We start from the raw sequence: 21,909 nt of genomic DNA on the forward strand, positions 1-21,909 counted from the left end.
TTGTTTACAATTTGTTTCTTGTTATTTCAGTAATTTAAAACCTCGTTTAAACAAATAATACTATTAAATCATAAACGATAACTCGTTCACTATATTACCGTACTATATTACTATATTACTATTGTTGGCTATATAACCAAACAGTCAGACACAAATAATGAGAAACTAACCCTAAAATAATAGAAACAAATTGAAAACAATACACGACATCTACAGAAAACCAGACAGAACTAACAATAAAAGTGGCTTCAGCTGTTCCATAAGGATAGTAAGGTATCTGCAATCCTAAAATGCTATGGAAAGGTAAGGAAACAGGTCCGCGACGTAGGAAGTGGTGAAGGAAGTAGTCAATGCGAGCTATCCTGAGTGCGGGAACTGTTTATGACGATTAGATTAAAATATCTGCAGTTCTAAAATGCTATGGGAAGGTAAGGAGACAGGTCCGTGACGTAGGAAGTGGTAAAGGTGAGCGGTCCGGAGTATGGGAACTGTTTATGACGATTAGATTAAGGTATATACAATCCTAAAATGCTATGGGAAGGGAGGGAAACAGAGGTCCGCAACGTAGGAAGTGGTGAGGGAAATAGTAAGGTGAGCGGTCCGGAGTGTGGCAACTGTTTACGACAATTAGATTAAGGTATATACAATCCTAAAATGCTATGGAAAGGGAGGGAAACAGAGGTCCACGACGTAGGAAGTGGTGAAGGAAGTAGTAAAGGTGAGTAGTCTGGAGTGTGGGAACTGTTTATGACGATTAGATTAAGGTATCTACAATCTTAAAATGTTATGGGAACGGGAAGGGAGGAAAACAGATCTGAGACGTAGGAAGTGGTGAAGGAAGTAGTCAAGGCGAGCAGTCCGGTGTGTGGGAACTGTTTATGAGGATTAGATTAAGGTATCTGAAATCTTAAAATGCAATGGGAAGGGAGGGAAACAGGTCCGCGACGTAGGAAGAGGTGAATGAAGTAGTAAAGGCGAGCAGTGTTGAGTCTGGGAGCTGGAAACCAATTGTAACAGTTAGATTTATGTATCTGAAATTGAAATACTGAAATGCTATGAAAGGGGATGGAAAAATGTCCAAGACATAGGAAATGGTGAAAGAAGTATTAAATGCTTTTTAGCAGTGCGGAGTGAGGGAAATGTGTGTGGCAATTAGATTAATGTATTTAAAATACTAAAATTCTATGGAAAGAGATGACAACAGGTCCACGACGTAGGAAGTAGTAAAGTTTAGCATCGCAGAGTGTGGGAACCGTTTGTGGCAGTTAGATTAATGTATCTGTAATACTTAAATGCTATGAGAAGGGAAGGAAATGGTGAAGGAAGTAGTAAAGGGGGAATCGCAGAGTGGGGGAATTATTTTCCCCGAGCAAAGCTCGGTCCCCAGGTACTATTTGCTTATATAAGTAACTAAAATATGACGATTAAATAGCAACAGTGGAACAATATAACAGACAGGCACATCAAAGTTGGCAAAACAGCTGATGAAACACATGTTCAAATAAACAGCTGTGACGCAAAGGTCTGTTAGAACGTCACTGCACACAACTGCATGGGCTGCAGAAAAAACATTGCTGGTGGTTTTAAACCTTTAATAATTTCACAAATTACGTTTAATAAATTATAAGTCATATTGAATAAAAATACATTACTTTGAACTTTGAAATTGTCTAGTATATATAGACATAAGCTTTATATCATGATATAAAGTTAATGACTTAGACTTATATAGGGGTCAATGTAAACGAGGTAACGCCTTTTCTCTTTAAAAAGTATATTTTATATGACAAAAATAACACCACCACCGCAGCAAACCTGCAGTCTAGATAAGAAGACAAATCTTTTACATTCATAAAGTTTTTAAATTAAATGGCATTGCTATCCACATTTCTGAATGGATTTTCAGAATACATGGGACTTACAGTAAATACATATTTTTGATACAGCTTATATTCAAATTTAGAAAATTAGGTTTTCACAAATTCACGTAAATTCGAGAAAAAAAACACTATACGGATTATAGACATAATATTAACATAAATATTAAAATTAATGTTTAAATGAAACTGTCAAGAAAAGACCAAACTAGTTGTTAACATTTTTAGTGTGAATTAGGGCCAGTGACGTAATTTGTTTACGTTTATGATCCATTTTGTACGTCATGTATCTGTTCCAATCCAAAATCATCACTTTTTTTAGTTATCGGTGTATTATTCAAGTCATTTACCAATTAGGTACCTGATCACCTTTTCCACAACCCACGGTATGTAGTATGCATTATCAACACTTTGACAAGCTCCATATACCTGACACAGTGCTGTGAGTGTGTAAGTGAATGACTTGTCTAACGGCATAACCACGTGTTCGGCCAATGATCACAGTATTGTTGTTGAGCTCCGCACGTGACGTCACTCTAGGCAGGCCAATAGCCTTCAGACCTTGACGGCCCCGACCTGGGGCACATCAACACATGCTAAATATGCCTGAATAATACGGAGACAAATAATATGCAACTAGGCCAACTACAGTTAGCTAACACAACGTGCGTTGTCACTTAAACTGAGGTGATCACGAAATTCCATTGGTTTGCAAAGTTAAACCCCGTTTTTTTGTAAGGCATAACATTACATTTTGTTCAGGGGATATTGCTTATAGGGTATTAACTTGATTACATTTACTGATAAATACCATCGCCCGTGCATTGCAATGGGTTGAGATCGCTTAAAATACCGTTCTTTAGAGATGAGTGAACTATGAGTGTTGAAAGGATGAGGTGGCAGTTTAAACACATGAAAATATGCTAAAACCCGAAAATAAGTTTACCCTTATTATTGTTAAATCCCGCCAATTTCAAATCAGTTCTTAGACTAACAATTGTTTCACTGAAGATGGATTTAGTATTGAAAAAATAAGTTTTTTCCAACTACTCCAATAACCAAAAGGCATGATCACAGTGACTGCTAACAAATTAATTTAAAGAATGTTAACCAAACTCCAACAATTCATTCATCGCACCCCATTGATCGATTAAACTGATAAAAATGTTTGACAAAGCAATAAACAACTGACAGAACCGCAACGTCAGCGGAGTTTACCCTTCAAACAAACGATGCCAGGATCCCTGTGGAGCTTATACAGATAACCAACCGGTCGACCAATCAGCAGAGGCGATGGTCATATTTTATTGTTGCTAGGGTGGCACCAAGATGCATGGAGTAAAAGAGGTGGGCCAGACAGAGCGCGCCCCTCTCCCCCCCTCGCCCATCGGACCGAGGCAGTGACGTCACTGCAGTCCTCGAGCCGCTACTCACAGCCCGTACACAACACTTTTAGGTGTTATGTTGCGTTGTTTACGCCAGTTTGTACTACGCAATTGTTAAAATTGGTTTTGCTTGGTTTTAAATATATTAATATGTTATTCCTTATTATATTACTACTCAAATATTAGAGCAAATTGTTAATTAATTGATGTCCATTTCTGCAATTGTTGTTATATCACTAAGGATCTACTCTGATCCGGTATATAGCATCTAATTTTATGATGTATATATTTTTAGGATAGCCTACTTAACTGGTTCATGAATAGGCCTATATTAGTAACTAAATTAGATGCCCTTAAGATTTTTCAAATTATTAATTAAATCAAACAAAAATTTTTCACTATACAGATATACCAAATCAAAGTATCTTTTGGTAATGTACAATCATCATTAGACATGCAATCAGATATAAACACATTGCGTTATTAGAGTTCTTGAAATCTTTTACTTAATCTTAAATTTAGTACTGACGATGACGTTTCTTGGTTGATTGTTTTTGATTTTTTGTTGCCGTTCATTTGTTTTTGCCTGTTTAAAAAACTTAATATCATTAGACTCTACTATTCTTCTTTGAGCAAATAGCTCAAGATGGTTTAGAGTTAAACAATTAACTTTATGGCGTATGGCTTAATGTATTTACTTTCTTCATAGGGTAATTAATTCATATCAAAGCATTTTAAATATTAAATATTATATTTTTAAATTTTAAAAATTCCTTTTCCAAACACTCAATTTTCATTTAGCCTACATTACGGTGTTTTGTTATTACAACACAGCTTGCACAATTTTTTTGTTTCCCCGGTAAAGTTTTCTGAATTTTTGTTTTGTAGACTCTGTTCAGTAGAAACAAGTTTGATTCAGGGCTCACGAATGTTCACATTCCCCAACCAAACCCAATAATCATGAAATTAATTTCTTTAAACATCTTCAAAATAAACAAAAATAAAAATGTTTGAAATCCAAAAATCGTTTTTTTGCACCTTTCAATAAAGACAAATCGTATTTTTTTGCGAATAAAATATGACTCTTATGTCGGATTGAGTTTTAGCCTTAAAATAGGTAACTGTCATTATATATAGCTAGAGCAAACCGCATACCTATCATTTATCTCAGAAAGTAAAGTTTTTAGAAAGTAAACTCGTATAAAACGCCGAACAAACGTGCAGTTACATAAAAGAGAAAATCCTCTTAACACGAAAATAATAAAGTCTAAAATATGTACCTATATACATACGTTATTAATATCTTTTCTTTAAAAGTACCTGTGAACCAAGCTTTCCTCGGGGAAAATCATTAGTATTCTCTGAGAGTATTCTTTGGTCAATGCCATTTATCCAAACAGATTTTTGTGGTCTATTTAATTCCTGTAAAATAGTAATACAGTATCGTAGTTGACATTGATTTGTAAGCAACATTTATGATTCTCATGTAAAATATTATACGCAATTGGTTGTTGTTTTTTTTGTATTGACAAACCCAAACATGTTTAAAATTAAATAGAAAAAGAAAAAATTAAAAATGAAAAAGGATGGCGTTTCATTTATAACTAACACCAAAAAGCAATTGAAGTAAATTTTAAAGAGGCAACTTTTTTACCTAGTGCTAAAACATATATTTTATTAACTAACCTGAAAAAGGGGAGTGTTAAATCTTATTCTAAAATTATTCTTAAGTGTAATTATTATTCCAACTGAATCGGTAGACGCCCGCATTTCATCGCTTTCTATGCAACATACAGACCTAATTGGTTATTTACTATTGTCAAACTGCTCACAATTAATGTTAGTTCAAAATCTAAATCATAAAAACCATTATTTAGTAGACAAAGATATTTGTGTCATAACGGGAAATACCTCCTCCAAACCAGCTTAAATCGTGTCTAAAAAAGTAATGTTTGTGCGTTTAGCATGTATCTAGCGGCGAGGCAGCCGCTGCCGGGACTGCAGTGACGTCATCGCGCGCAGTCCGCTCTGTCTGGCCCACCTCTTTTACTCCATACATCTTGGGGTGGCACACCTGGGGTGTGAGGGTGGCGTTTCCGTTTCCGCCGTCGCTCACGAGACTTCAGTGTAGCCAACTGTCGATCAAATAAGGGTGGGAAACCGTGATGGATCGGTAATGTGTGTTTACTTATTCATAGCTTACTAGTGGTCGTCCAGTGGTCGAAAACTCGACCAATAATGTACAGACTTCTCTATTTTCACCCGACGCAGTAAATATAACATATTATGATTGTAGTTTCTTAAATTTGTTTTGATTTTCTGTTTATATTTTGTTGTTATTTTTTCACCAGCACGGCAACCCATAAGGCCCGTTTTATTATTTATAAAATTTCTAATTCCTTTTTTTGCAAATTTTTGTATCTATTTTTATTTATGAAGGGGTTCTGCACACAGGCAAATATCTTTCTAACAGTGTGCGTAGATCTTCCCTGCGATACACACAAGCTGAGGAAAAAGTTTTTATAAAAACCATGCTTGCCTATTAATATGTATTAAATGCCTATTAATAGTTGGAATTAAACATAGCCCCCCCCCCCCTTTGGATGTGCAACGAAAATATTCTATGCCGTGAAGTGTGCACTGTAAATTGTGTAATTATCGTTACCATAAGCTATCTTTGCAGTAGTTACAAAAAATGACTCTTTCCGTTATACACCACGATTTAATTTGTAAGCAACAATGCACAGTAGGTTAGTTAAATAATAATAGATAATGTCTCCGTTTTAGTCTAACCCAAAGTTTTGTAGATAATTAAAACATTTCAACATGAAAAACATAGCGGTAGTCAAATAACGGAAAGTATAATATTTGTTGTGGGTGTATAACAAAGTGGAAATGCATGTCTTTACATTAATTAGATAATTTACGGTTATGTCTGTTTTGTACGCGTAACCGGTAAATAAACCGTTTCAAAAGTTGCAATTTTAAACTGACATTTTGGCAATTGATATTTAGTACAGTTTTTTGTTTTTTAGGAACTCATTGCAAGTTCAATTATAGATTGAACGGTATATATCGGATACAGTATAAATTCCATACTAGATGATAAAGTGTTATCATTATAGCGCACCCAAGAGGCGCACTAATTGGGCAGATTCGGTCTGGAGTGCTGAACAAACCATCAGGTAATCAGACAAACAGACAAACAGACGGACTGATAGTGACGAGAGAGGGACAGATAACAGTTCAATGACAGAATAACAACAAAGATCACTCTGTATCCTTCCTTATTCACCTGTTATTTATCTTCAATTCTGACAAAGAAACGTGGAAAACTGTTCATGTATTTACCAAAGGATAGACACTGGCACGACGCTAAAAAAGGTTATGCTCATTTACTTTATCTTTACAATTTGAAATCGTTAATCTTATGATATTGTACCATGCGATTACTTATACTTGTTTTTAGTTAGATGCAATTTTTTAGAAATAAATGTGACTTTGGCTCGACGGATAAAAGTGAAACTAAATCTATTGACGCAACATTTTTGACGCGATACAATTGAAAGATAGCTTAGATAATCGTTTTATTGAAAATGCAATACATTTTCAACAATTAATAAAGAATTTGAACCTCAGATCTACAAAATTTTTAGCAACAAATTTTACATTTGCCAAACAAACAGTTGGTGTGAAAGGTTATATGAATCGTGTATCTGGTTTGAATAAAAAAAAGGACTTAAAGATGAAATGTTGTAAAACGCTTTGGAAATAGCTACACGCTAGGCGAATAGAGGGTGACCTTTTTATTTTTAAGTACAAAGACAAAGTATAAAATGTTATGCAAATTGTACCAATAACGTAAAATATAAATTTATTAAAATTATAAATACAGTAATCTAAAACAATACGGGTGAATCTTAACCCTGCTCGCCCTTTTATAAATTCAATTTTACAAACTATTTCCCTAAAAAAATTATAACTGTGATGTTATCATATTCCAGCCATTCTTATAATACTAGTGAAGACGATTGGAGAGTCAAATCTAAATCGATCATCGCGAACATTGTTTATGAGGACGTTACGAATATAAAACCTTAGACGATTTTATCCCCAACAGAAGACAGTTCCACTCTAATTCAACGTGAGGTGAGGATGGTAAATAAGGCAAATGAGATACATCAGGTGTATTGGTAGCTGGCGCCACTGACGTCATGATCAGCTGATCAAACAATGGTTCTGACGTCACAGAGCCAACACACATAACGCCTCATTGTACCATATTGCACTTATAATGCCAAACTTTAGCGATTAAACTTTTAATGCATTTTATTAAATTAATATAGAACAAAGAGGTTATGTTAAGGATATAATTTATTTTAAGGAAACACTATTGTTTTTAATATTAATCCTTACAATATTAATCATGCAATGAGAGTTTTCTGTAATGTTTTTTTATTACTTGAATATGAGCTCTGGCATATTATTGTGGAAATGTGAATCTCATTACTGTACCATATAATGCTTTTACAATTTAATACATAACTAAATACTTTATTGACAATATTTACCCAAAACTTTATATTTTATTGTATTCATTTTTTTATTGCTGTAAGTTAAAACTTTATAATTGACAATAGTTATTTGTGCAACTAGTGAGAAAAGTGAACAATTGACTCACTCGAGAGAAATCCTTACTCACGAGCCGTAGGCGAGTGAGGAATGGTTTCTCGAGTGAGGCAATTGTACTTTGAACTCGAGTTGCACATTATACTTTTCCTACAGTTACCAAAAAACAAATAAATTGGTCTTATGTTTCTTCAAACATAACCTATTTTTACACAGAAGCGAACTTTTAATATAACATTTAATGTGAAGTGTCAAATACAACAGTACAACAGTTGACCAGCTGATTTACAGCCAGTGCTGCCAACGTACTTCGCGCGCACACGACGTTGCCTGCATGTTACGCGCTCACTATTTCGTGCCTTCACGTTGCAAATCTGGAGTGAGACAAAGTTATTAGAGTGAGACAATGTTAACATTGTCTCACTGATGAGCGAATTGGCCACTTTGCTTTCTCAAATTAGTGAGAGAACATGTACATTGTTAGGTAACTGTAGGACAAGTCATATTTTCAACCTGAAAGAATCCGTAAACATTTACAGAGTTTTGCACTTTCGTTTGCACAACCACAAATTAATCATCCGTTCCCACGTCAATCACAAACTGACGTGTAAATACGTCGGCCACAGTTCTAATATTGACTGATCAGTGTTGGGCGGATTGTTTGAATCCCCGGGGTTATACCTTCACTACACGCGGCAAACAGCAATCAGCAGGAAGAGTAGGAGATCATCAGTTATAAAGGTGGATTAGGATACTACTAGTTTAGTCCACAGTCGACATGTGGTTTGCGTCATATGAAATTGTACAAGTTTACATAGTTGACAAAGTTTAAACAAATTTTCTGTTCAGTAACAGAATTAATTGTTGTAAAATCTACTGACCATGCAAGGCTGTCAATTGTCAGACCTGTTGTTAATACACGAAATACGGTTGTACTACACGCGAAATACCACCTCAAATAAAAGGATGGACTTTATCAAAGAGCAAATTCAAAAAGTACATATTTCTTATACAGGACCTAAAATGAAGGTGTTTTAATTTGATTTGAAAACGTGATAAGGACATCTGGATGCCAAAGGAGTTCTTATTAGGTCCTGTAGAGACAGTGATTTTATTTTATCACATTATTTGTGGTTAAATTATTTGTAGAAATCATTTATACGATTTTGTTATTACATTATATTTGGGTTAACTGCTTCCACACATTAATTTTGATAAAAAAATCAATTTGAAATAATACTCTTGCTAAAAATCAACTTATAACAGGTGTGTTATGTAAAAGGCTAGTTCGTTCTCGTAATGAAAATAAATAGGCCAGACAGGACATATGATTAGGTTGATTGATGATTAATAACCTTAGATTAGGTAACGACAGCATACATATGTATATTGTTATAGTGATTAAATAAGATATTCCTGATCACCACATTTTCTTTTTTAATTTATTAGATATATTGAAGCAATGCACAAAAACATGAGTATTGTTAATAGAAATGTTTTTTGTACTTGGGTTGAATATGAAGCGTCGTATTATTATACAACATAGCAAAAAAATACAGTAACATACTATACACAATAAGTTTTTTTTTTCAAAACCTTTCTACCACTTTAATTAAAAATACATACCCGACAAAGATGGTGTTGGCTCTTCTTGTTGGTTTCTTTGAGGTTAGTTATTATCTCTGTATGGCCAACTATGCTTATGTGAAAACTGCATGTGTCATTCGCATGTGCAATACTGAAGTGGGCGTTAAGATATCCCAGAGCAAACATGGGAAGATAAGCCGTATCAATGTTGACGCCAATGCCATCTGCTGTGCATTCTGAGTCTGTCTGTGCCATTGACAAAATGTATTCCAGAGCTTTGATCAATATTGTGGAAGAAACATCCGCATCGTGTAATGTTAGCACAACAAAGGGGGAAATTCTGATGTACTCTTGTGGAGGGAGACTGGAAAACAAGAGTTATTTTATCTGAAAAAGAGGCATTTAGGCTTGGTTTTGGAGTTTGAATTTCGTATAAAAAAGAGGAATGGTTCACTCAGAAGAAAAGGGAGATTCGAACTCGTGCCCTATGATTTGATTTCCGCACTAATACCAACCGGGATTTTATATCGATGGCTGTTGACCAATATCCCTTTAATTGAAATTTTAGTTCAAACATCGCGTGAACTTATTGCACTGTTTCACCGCGAAAACGTCGACGAGGAAAGCCATATTGGGAATCCCTGCGATAGTGGAACAAGGTCTCAAGTGTGTGATAAAGTCGTGTTTCAAAGTGGGGACAGCCTTCCACAGGGAAACCCCGTCACACTTTTATGCAGCGGACCTCTTATGGTCGGTTGGTGAACGTTGAATTAGCTCTAATCTTTGCTAAAATAATACGATATGACACAAAGAGTACTTCTGAAAACATGTGTCCGTTTACAAATCAATAGGTTCCTTTAAGTTACACACACTTTTTGAACTTAGAGGAATGTTTATAAAGGATAAACTGTCCATGAACAGGACCTGCATTTAATTAGAATGTCATACTAGATTTTAATATTATAGTATTGGTACAGCAACTTAGTACCGGGAGTAAGATTATTTTAAGTTTACAGCTTATATTGTTGTATAACTTGTTGTATAGTTCAATTATTTTTCCAATTGTATACAAATAATAATAATAACAACAATTATAATAAGAGGCATGACCTTCACCTAACTGTGCGCACGTGGTAGGATACCGTAAAATTTTGTCTGTAGGCCTACTCGTTTTTGTATAGTGTAAATGCCTCCGTTTTAGGTATATAGTACGTGTCCGTGATCCTTATTTTTAAACTGTTGATGATCTTTACGAAACAACAGATTTATTAATTATCTTGTGCGGATCTGAAGTCCTCGAAACGTGTACCTAATCGTATTCCATAAGGGAAGGGTTCATACAGGATTACTATGGAAGTACTCAGGTAATTTTATTAATTTTACAACAAATATTGGTTGAAATATGTATAGTATATTCCATTGTATGCGAAGTAAACTAACTTCACAATTTTTAGCTGCCGAATGTGGCTGCGTGTTTCGGCACTGACTAGTGTATATTGTGTTCCTAGTTGTTGAATTCTGAAGAGGCTGCAACATGGAAATCACAGACACTGAAACTGACACAATATTAACATTTCGCAGCGAGGAAAACTTACCTTTGACATTTTAATACGGTCGTGTGTAAGGTTATTAATATATTTAAGGGTATAAAGGTCAAATACACAATTTAATCAACGAATAGAGAAAACTTGAAGTTGTCTAGGTATTGTCTAGGTATATACATTGTATTGATAATTTCGATTATAGAAAGGTATAAGCAAGTGTACGTTTTTAAATTATCAGAAAACGTAACCATCCACAACTGGTGTTATCAATATACATATTATCATCGCTTTGAATGTCAAGGTTGGTTGAAAATACCGCGAACTTCAGCTGACGAGGAACTTACACTCATTTCCTCAATATGTTCAGGTTAAATTTACAGTACAAACCTTTCCTTTACTACCCAAGGAGGACACTAATACTACTTTGAATGCCTTGTGTCTGTTAGCTTCCCCCTTGCGGTTTAATAAAAACATGAAATGGTATTTTGACCACTATATTGTAAGAAACGATCCACTAATAGTAGGTTGAGATATGTATAGTACAACTCATCCTTGAGTAGTGCTACTTCTCATTTCCATTCGACTGTTGTACTTTAGCTATGAACTTAATTTTCTTGTAATGAATATAAACCCAGCTCACGTCTCTTAGAGGTGAATGTTAAAAGTCAAGTTGTAAAGGTTGACAAACAATTGGCAAAAGAGTGAACTGGGTCAGCCTGGACATCGTAAGCGATATACTGAATGTTAAGCAGAAGCGTTAAACTAACAGTATGGGCCATGCACTATTATGTGTATCATGCACCATGCAACATACACTATTATGTACTACGCACTATGCACTATTATTTACCATGCACTATGCACCATGTACCATGCAACATACACTATTATGTACCATGCAGTTTTTTCTTTAGTTTTTTTTTGTTAATTATTTAGTTCGTGTTCAAATTGTAATATCGATAAGTTATTTTACCTACGACCGTATTTTTAAGTAGCCGTTTCAGCTCAGTTCTTAGAATTGAAAAGTTTCACATAACAGCATAGTTTACTTTCATAACAGCATAGTTTTACTTATAACAACACGGGTAACAGACCAATGAGGTTCAAGGATTGAGAGAAAAGAAGTAAAATTGCAATGATTCGAAATTCAACTAATCAGCTGTTCAGGCCAATTTAATTGTTGAGTGGTGCAATTAGTGTTTGATACACGTTTCGTTACATCACTAGAGAGATTTCGTTGTAAGCAATGAGAGGTTATAAACGAAAACATAACCTCTCTTTAGAAGTTTTGAGTACACTGTCGTAGGTAAAGTAGTGTACCCAACTCGCGTAAATAGTGTTAACGACACTCTTAGAATTTCTACTCGTGTCGTTTAACACAATATTTACGCAATCGTTGCGTAAACTACTATAATTTAATACCTTTATAATTATTAAACCTTTGTAGTATGAACGATAATGCATTTTATTAGATACATATAAACGATAGGATAAGTATTTGCATAAACTGTAGTAAATATGTTACACTTACAAATAATTAAGAAAAAACTTCAGTTTTGTGTTGACAATGCCCGATTCAAGTCCTAAAATAATTCGTTTCTTAATAATCCACCACCAATCCATCTTTCCATCTTTTTAATCCTAACACACCATGTAATTTCTTAAACACAATTTATAATAAGTTAAGAATCAAATAACTGCAGGCCTATTTACTAATCCACATTATTCAGAACACCACATAATTCTCACGGAATTCAAATAATGTTTATATCCTAGCAGAGGAGCGATTCTGAGGGTAATATTGTATGACGCCTGTCTATATCCATCCACCCTCTTTTGAGGAATTTCCTGAACAAAACCTCCCCCTGACATCTACTGTCTGCAACCCTTCGGGAAAGGGGAAACCAGGAAACACTGTGAAACTTTGTTGACGTCAAGTAGCAAAACATGTTACAAACCTAGCAAACTGGCCTCGGGCAAAAGTACAAAGTAACAAAATGTTTCTAGACGTAGCGAGCTATTATTCGTATTATACAGGGTGATTGGTACTCAGTGTGACAAACATTTTTCTGTGTAAGTACAAAGTAAATGTAGTGTGATGATGCATATCAAATGTTCCAAGTCTCAAAATTAGCTTCCCAAAAAATTATTTTATGTTTTTCAAAAATAACCATACTTTTAAACTTAATACAGCGATTTCTCAATTGCCTGTGAATGGATTTGAGTAGATAATGCCATTTTCGTGTTCTACATTAAATTTTGAACAAGAATAATGGAAAATGACGGAGTATCAGTTATAAAAACTCCGTTGTAAATAGATTCAAAGATAAAAATTAAGATGTTTGATAAACATTTTAAAAACAATGGTCTATTGCATTTTTCACACCCTGTATACAAGAAAGTGTCGGAATATGTTGCGCCATTTTATAAGCTTTCCAACCATATGCTACACTATTGAGGTTTAGATATTTTTTTGTTTGTTTTAGTGGTTTGAATACCAGAAAACAGGGAACTTTTTTTTACTGTTTTTACTGTTCAAGCTGAAACAAAAATACAACTTTTGCTTAATACATGCCGTCTTTCTATGTTTTAAAAGTTAAAGACACCATGCTTTGTAGTCTTCAAACCATTAAAGCGTACATAAGCAGACATAAAGCTCAATAGTGTAGCATATGGTTGAAAAGCTTATAAAATGGCGCAGTTTTTAACATATTCCGACACTTTCTTGAATACAGGGTGTGAAAAATGCAATGGACCATTGTTTTTTAAATTTTTATCAAACATCTTAATTTTTATCTTTGAATCTATTTACAATGGAGTTTTTACAACTGATACTCTGTCATTTTCCATTATTCTTGTTCAAAATTTAATGTAGAACACGAAAATGACATTATCTACTCAAATCCATATACAGGTAATTGAGAATTTTGTTTTGGGAAGCTAATTTTGAGACTTGGAACATTTGATATACACCATCACACTTCATTTACTTTGTACTTACACCAAAAAATTTGTGTCACACTGAGTGCAAATCACCCTGTATAGTCACAAAACCAAACATGCAAATTAGATGATTAAATAAAAAATATTATTTAACAGGTTTTAAAGATGTTAAGATGTGTAAGATCATAGGAAAATCTTAAAGCTACAAAGTTAATGTAGTACCAGAAATAATTGTTTTCTTTTAATTTACACAAATAAAAGGCATCATGGTCGGATAACTAGGCGGTATAACTGTTTTAAATTAGGTTTTCAAATAACGGATTTACAATTTATTCAAGCAAGCCATGTAATATTTTATAAACCACAACCCCATAGAATTTTTTTGTATTTTTTCTAAGAAAATTGTTTAAATCCTAGTTCTGTTACTGTAATATAACGTCACCCTTTTGTTCGATCATTATTAATCTTGCCTAATATGTAACAAAAATAACATCTATGAACAGTACTTCAGGATCGACTCAGCAGTTTTAAGATTTATGAAGACAGTGATGTTATAATCACTTGACCTCCCACACAATTGGAAAACCGACATGTATTTCGTGCTTAATAGTAACTATTTGTTTATGATCGCAAGCAAATATTTTGTTTCGTATACTATACAGCGTAAATAATATACTTCTTTAGCAGAATTGTACTTTCTTTGACATGTCTTTGTTCCTCATTAACTCCTTGCCTACTAACCGTCACAATCATCTGCATGAGGGGGGTTGTGAGACCTGGTAGTGAATGTGTTAAAAATAAAGCGGTTTTGTTTCAGATTCATTAATATCGAATTTGTACACAACTGAATTGAAAGCAAAACAGTTTAAATAACATTTTAAACATATGCAAATTTTATTAAAATAAAAAGTTCTGTGGTTTAGAAATTATTTTCATGTATAATATAGTTGACATAAATTTCCATCGAACATGGAAGGGTGAGAGTATTGGAATGTTTCCCCGACTCCGGGTAGAGAGGTAGACCGCATTGAAGTACTTAATATTGCCGGAACAAGAGCCTATGTCGGTATTAATTTGCTGGTCTACATCGCAGTTCAATTAGAATTTCTAATATCTACATGTCGATATGTAAAGCACGAGGCAGATATGAGCTATTATTGCTTTTAAACCGAGTCATTGTTTTCAATTTGGCCACTGTCTAATGTTGTCAAAATTGCTAAATAAGGAACAGTTACTAATATAGCTAATATATTCGACTTTTTGGTTTAATTTTCCGAGCAAATTTCGTTCATCTCGGTAATGTAATATATTAATAGTCAAGTAAAAAGTAAATTTTAGTATTTAGTGTACGAGAGAGTGTTTTTAGATGCTATTGTGCCTCGTAAAACATGTTAGAGGATTCTAAATAATAGAAGAGCTTGTTGAAAGGGCAGTCTGAGTGTCGATTAAAGCAACATCTGAAAGTTCAGAGTTCATTTTTGTTGGATTCGTTTGGAAATGTAAACTACTGCTATGAAAAGAAATAACACCGGAAAACAATACATACTTTGATCTAAAAAACGAAGTAGCCTGAAATTTTGGTGTGTGGTTTTTCTTCTTGTTATCCCACTTTATTCTCCTATTCATAACTAGAGAAACTCTGGGCCACAAATATTTGGTCACAGCTATCCAAAGAGGTTTTGAATTCTAAGGGATAAAAAGTTCGGAGAGGAGAACTATGTTACTATACATCTTAAACTAACATCTTCAGTATACAATAGTCAATGCCAATACGTTAATGCTGATAAACATAGATCATAAATAAAACAATAAGTATGTGTTTGACAGGGTTAACTCCTAATTGGTGAATCTACCACCGTCAGACAAAACTAACTTTCAAACTCTTACTTACTATTCCTTTTGATAAATTACCAAGACGTTATGCATTAGCGTATTTTTGTGTAATGTTGGTTTGATGTTTTTTTTTTTTTTTTTGAATAAATGAATATGTTACATAGATATTTAAAAAGAACAGGTTTAAACAGTCGGGTATCTACATGTAGTTTTAAAAGTACATTTCCCAAGAAGCATTGGATAAAATTTGCGAGTGTTAATAAAGTTTATAGAAAACGTTCAAGATTTTTAATTTGGATTCAGGCAGGACACCTCATATGACGTCCTCTTGATGAGTGTATGTCTGTAATCCGTTGATTTGATGTCAGAAAGTTGTGTCCCTTGTGCCGAGTGCAGAGGGGAGTGTTTCCAACACACACATATACATCTACACACACGCACACATAGGTACGACACTCATTTTACACACGAAGCTAAGCCGTTTTGATTAACTCCGCCAGTGAAAAGCATGAACGCACAAAACATTTCTGACAATACCGTTGAAATGCTGTCTCGTCCCCTAAAACACTTGAATATCGTGACAATGGTCCCGTGTTGTTTTTTACAATTTATTTGAAAACATAAAACATAAATATTGGATTATTGTAAACATTATTTTATTACTTAAAGCTAACTTTATTGGTTATTATACACGTACTGATGTTTAATAATCATTTTACCCTACTTTAAATGAAATTTCACGAATACTGTAATTTAACATTAATAATAAATTAACTGTTTGGGAAGTGAAATACTGTAATTTCTTTACTCGTGTGACGTAGGTATGTGTTTCTACCAAACTACAGTTATCAAGAATGGCATTATGTTGAACTTCGTAAAGTCCACTCAGTAAAATGACATTATTTTGTTTTATTGAATTAATCTTATGCATGATTTAGGCTTCGTTGAAATATAAGAGCTATTGTGACCAAATAAGATAAAACTGTATACGATTTAATTATGGTTACATATCAATGATATAAATAAGTTGAGAAGCTAATAAAATTCATAGGTAAATGAGGGTGTTCATAGGTAAGGTGACGTTAATAGAACATAAAGGGTCGACAGGGCGTGGTATGCAGACGGACTTTTTCAATGTATCGTGCAGCCGATATAAATGGCAATGCCTTGCGTTTTAATGGGACTATGTTTTTGCAATATGTGGAATGTTTACTTTTTTAATTCAACACACGAGTTGGATATATCTAGTAATTCTGAATATTCCCAATCTAAATATTAGTGGCGTAAATTAGATTCCACTTCACATACCCATATTTTACTTGATTTGTATTGAGCGGTGCAATACACTTTTCAACATCAAATTTTAGCCCTTTTTATGGAACTATAAATTGTTTCTACCGATGAGAGAGAGAAAAAATCATTAGAAAGAGAAGACTATCCTTCTGGAAACTGGAAGCTATGGTCTCGTGCTCAAGTCTCACCAATTACAAATGATTTTATCTAAGTGATAATTCCGTAGCCCTTTAGGGCTAGCCTGAAGTAATGGGCAAAACAATTCCGAGACAGAGCCTACCGTTCAATTCGAAGGTAAAATAAAAAAATACCATATTATTATCACTACTCTTGTTATTTTCTAGTCAAGCAACAACTGAAAGACACAAAGACGTGTCCAAGAGGCGATTCTGCTGCCAGATAGTGGATAATCTGAACAAATGGCCTTCTAGTTGTCAAAAACATTATCACTTATTCGCGTGTGAAACAACGAAGAATGCAATAATGAGGTCAACAGGTGAAAATCAAAAGTGTAATAATAGAATTGTCTTCTTATACAAACGAATATGAGTTTTGTTGTCAGGATGCATTTTCGAAGTGTATTCAAAATATTTTATGTTATTAATAGGAAAGTGACTAATTTGGGATCGCGACATTAAAATAGGTTAGCCTGTTAATGGGGTAACCATAGCCATAGGCGTCGACTGGATACAATTTATTTATTACAAGGTCATTGAAAGCTTAAGAATTATTGTTTTAACGCTACCAAATTAAAGTTGTAAAATAGAAAGCGTGTCACTGTTGGTTTTAATATAATCTACGTGTATAATGTGTGGCAAATTCTATTTGTTACTACTCTAAATCTTTTCGTACATTCTTTGAAGTACTTTTAATATCATCATGGTATTAGCGTTCTCGTTGTCGACCCAGAATGCATTTCACTAGATAATTTCACTTTGTCGATCGCCGACGTGCTGGCGTCTCAACTATCTTGATTACTTTCTTGGATGGTTTGGTATTTTATGCAGTCCGAAATCTCGGAGTTCATTCCATAAGAATGGATAATTGAGTACAGTTAGAATCCTTTCTTTTGAAAGAGAACTCCGATTATCCCATTTGAGATTTTCCATTAAAAAATTAACCTATACCGGTTAATTTTTGGGTTGATCATTTGTATTACGTTACATATAGATAAATTTCAGTAACACGTTTTTAGCATTTTTGTTTAGAACTTGTTCACTAGGTACATTGTTAATTGTTTATTTAAAAATTATCTAATAACAAGATAAATAATAATAATAAATAATAACAAAATTATTTATCTTAATAACAAGATAATACCGACCAAATGATTTGCTATGGTTTTTAAACGTGTGCTATATTGATTTACCCTAAACAATTGAATTATGACGATCTCCTTCAATAAATAAATGCCAACACATCTTCATTTTCCTATGCATGTAAAATAACAAAAGATATAAGACATTTTATATAAGACGTATCAACTTTACTCAAACGTAAAATAGGTAAAATGTGTCTAAAAACTAACTTATGAATGGGCCTCTTCTCGTTGAGTGTGCTGCTTTCGCAATTGTATTTTCCTATTTGATTTAATCCTACAGCTTATCTAAACTTATCTACAACCCTACTTACTGCCCTAAAAACTGGCAATGATAAACAAAAACCCCGTATCTTACAGCTACAGATAAATAAAACACCGTTGAGTTTTAATTTTGAGCCTGACAAACACCTTAAGTAGGAACGGATTTGGCTACATAACGGTAGTAATTTGAGCAACTCCGTATCTCTTTCCATTTTAACCTCATATTTCACGTGTATTTGGGTCTAAAAGCATCTAGAGGGGCGTCCGCATCTAAATCTTGAATAATAATAATCTAAGATGATTTTTAAACTTAAAGATTTGTTAAGTAAAATCGTAAACTTCGGCTTCATATTATTGACGGTTGCACATTTGGCACTGAGTATAGCCTACAGCCCTTATGAAACATTTACAGATTCCCATAGCCCATATCGTCCATATGGGTTTCCATCGCTCGCCCTCCAAGTCACAGGTTCAATACATTAGCAGTCAAAACGTTGCCAATGGCGCCTCTACGCTTTACACAGCCTCCCCCTGTTATAAGACTAACGGGCGAAATAAAGGAAAATTGCCTGTCATCAAGAGGGGATGTTTCTTATGATTCGCCCCTTCTTCTCACCCAAAAATACATTGTTCTTTGGTAATGTTATGTCCGTTAAAGCAAGATATTGTTCTAGTCACTATTACTCTTAAATTTATATCTGGAGATTACCTAATTGTATTAAATTCATTGGGTTCTCCTACTTTGGCCCAAAGATCTACAATGATCTCCCCTTGGACCTAAAACAGCTGGGGGTCTTGGCTTTTAAAAGAAACTTTTAAAATGTATCAATATTGTAAAAAAGTATATATATTTAATATTTTTATTTTTTATCACACGATGTATTGTATAATAGTAGTATTGTATTTTTAGTTCGTATTTGACCTGAGTTACTCTGTAAAACAGTTATATTTTGATGAGAGACGCTCGGAAATAAAGGCATTTTTATTTATTTATTTATTTATTTTGTTGGTGGCTAAAAGTGTTCAAAATATGCTATAATGCTTTTAAAATACCAATATTAGCTCCTTGAGTTTTTTCAATCGAGTGTTTAGAACAGAAGGTTGAACGAAGATATACAGATCATAAAAGTATTTTTATAGATAATGTTATGTATCAAAGTACAACTGTGCGTGTAACCAAATAATACATTGTAAGACTGAAAAAATACCCAACTAACTTTTAGCACGATATAGAGGAGTAAACCAACCACTAAGTTCTTAGATTTTAATTTCCTTTTTCACGTTGGCCAGCTCAGGACTATTTTTATAACGGATATAACCGAAGATCAGAAAAATTTTTTCAAATTTGTGTTGTTTGTTTGGAATAGAAGAAAATACTATTACTAAACACATATTTAAAGTTTCACGAAATTATAATTTTAAAAAGCTGGTTTAAATTGTTTCGATTAGTTACGTTGATGAAGTTCCTTGGCAAGGCCATACGACAGCTGAGTTCTTTGACCTTAGTTGTACAGCTTTGTAACACAACAGGTATGACGTCAGTAAGTAGGTCAACAATGGTTTGTTTGGTTTTGTATTTGTATGATCAGCTGTTCTACGTTATGCAACTATAATTGTGTCATTCAATTGACAATACAATTTCTCAGTGAAGATGGTGTTTTATTATCCGCTTTTCTAAACACGCTAAATTTACAGGGTGTCCGGTCATGATGGTTAAAGAAAATTATTGGTCAAAATACATGGTAAAAGTGAGTAGACAAATAATTATTTTTTTATTTTAAATTCCAATATTCTTCGTAATTATTGCTTTTGGTGTCACCATGTTGTATCACTATATATTTTATCATCAAATTTGAAAGTAGTTACAGGTTTGTTTTTTGTTTATGAAATGGAAAAGCTAATTTAATAACGGAAATTGAATATTTATTAGTCGTAAAACCCTCCAGCCAAAGAATTGAGCTAAACATTTTATATTATTTGATTTAGTTTAAAGTATTAACTTTCACGAATAGTACCAAGTACAATTTTATACAACAGCAAAATGTTTATGTATTATTGTATTGTTTTACCTTTAGCGTTGGGCATCATTCAATAACTATTACTATGTAATTTGACATATGATTTGCTGGAACACTTATGATCAAATCCTGTATTTAATTTATACCTTGGTACATTTATCGACTCAAACTCCTACATTTTCCAATCCACTACGATACCACAACGTTTCGTTACCAGTAAATTACCATAAAATTTACAAGAAAATCTTTATGTACCATTCAGAGAATGTGTTTTCAACCTCTATTGCTAAGAAATTATACTTTTTCTCGGTAACAAGCTGTTAACGTAGAGTAAATTTAAATATCAATGAGTTACAGGGAACCCGTGATGACAGTTATTATATGGTAATTATTTATTAATCAGTTCGCTGAAGAGGACGGACGATAATCGCACAGTCAGCTGTCTTAATTGTTGAGAAGCGAGTGGTCGCGCCCTGGTTGTGCAATAATGAGACTTGTAACTCAAAGCCATTCGTATTGCGTTTAAATGTTTTTAAATTTGTATTTACTTTTTAATTGTGGCTTAATTTTAAGGTGTTCCGCCCATCCCATGTTCATTTTAATCTATAATTATGTTAAAATATTCCGAAAAAGCTATTAGAAACTTCCAAATATGATTTGTAAGTGTATAAATAGTCTTTAATGTCAATAAGAAGTGTTTAACACTACAACAAATCTAATGCTTGTAAATGTAGATCAACCCAACAATCTAATTAAGAGAAAACAATTACTTTTTTAGTGGATTGGAACTACATCCTATGAGTGGAATGAATACAAAAAAACTACATAACCTTCACTAATTTTTTTATATTTTAAATTTGATTATTATCATTGACTAATTATTAAATATTCAGTGTCTATAAACTAATTTATTTCAAACATTAAGTTAACTAGAACTGAGTTTTATACAACCATTAAGTAATAAATAGTACTGTAATTTTACAACATAACTAATAGATTACAAATACATAAATAAACAATACAAAGCTGTATTTAAATAAAAAAAAATTGGTATAAATTACATTGATGGATATGCTAATTTTATACTTAAAATGACGTGAATCTATAATTATTCAACTTATAACTTCGGAATAATTTTCTCTCACAATTTTTTACTAAGAGGTGACATAATTTGATAAACATTTAACACTATAATCGTATCCTAACGTAGTCCGTGCA

The 21,909-nt window shown here is 33.4% G+C and overlaps 1 protein-coding gene across 1 annotated transcript in view; it reads right to left on the reverse strand.

Annotated features, from left to right (window-relative positions):
* The window catches only part of LOC128989514 (uncharacterized), a 182,625-nt gene that overhangs the window by 103,291 nt on the left and 57,425 nt on the right, over positions 1-21,909 (reverse strand). The gene's annotated exons all lie outside the window — the stretch shown is intronic.

This window comes from Macrosteles quadrilineatus, unplaced genomic scaffold (genome assembly GCF_028750875.1).
Source record: "Macrosteles quadrilineatus isolate MER2022 unplaced genomic scaffold, UCM_ALF_1.0 Scaffold_3__2_contigs__length_128488019, whole genome shotgun sequence".
NCBI classification, from domain to species: Eukaryota; Metazoa; Arthropoda; class Insecta; order Hemiptera; family Cicadellidae; genus Macrosteles; species Macrosteles quadrilineatus.